Genomic DNA, 361 nt, shown 5'->3' with positions numbered 1-361 from the left:
CACTGATTCAAGTAAGTTTATACAACTCGCCCATTCGATATAGAAAGAGTTTGAGTTTGTCATCTGACGAATTTACAAACTTGTGATCGGATTAGCGTGTGTATTTATGTTTATATCTGCTCGTAAAAAGATATTTCAGAGTTAGGAAACGGGAAGCAAAGCCTGTAAAGTATATAATCTGAATGATGTAGCTCCCAGCATAAAAGAATTCGAAAAGCTTCTCTCAAAAACTACAAAGGATTTCGCGCAATGGAGTCTGTAGACGTGCACAAAGAGAGGTATTTTTCCAAGTGCTGAATATCATTTTTAACATGCGTGTGTTGAGGAAAAGAAAGATGGACGTCATGCACATGGGAGGGGG

This window comes from Penaeus monodon, chromosome 19 (genome assembly GCF_015228065.2).
Source record: "Penaeus monodon isolate SGIC_2016 chromosome 19, NSTDA_Pmon_1, whole genome shotgun sequence".
In the NCBI taxonomy this organism is placed as follows: domain Eukaryota; kingdom Metazoa; phylum Arthropoda; class Malacostraca; order Decapoda; family Penaeidae; genus Penaeus; species Penaeus monodon.
The sequence above is the reverse complement of the archived record's forward strand: the minus strand, read 5'-3'. Positions refer to the sequence as shown.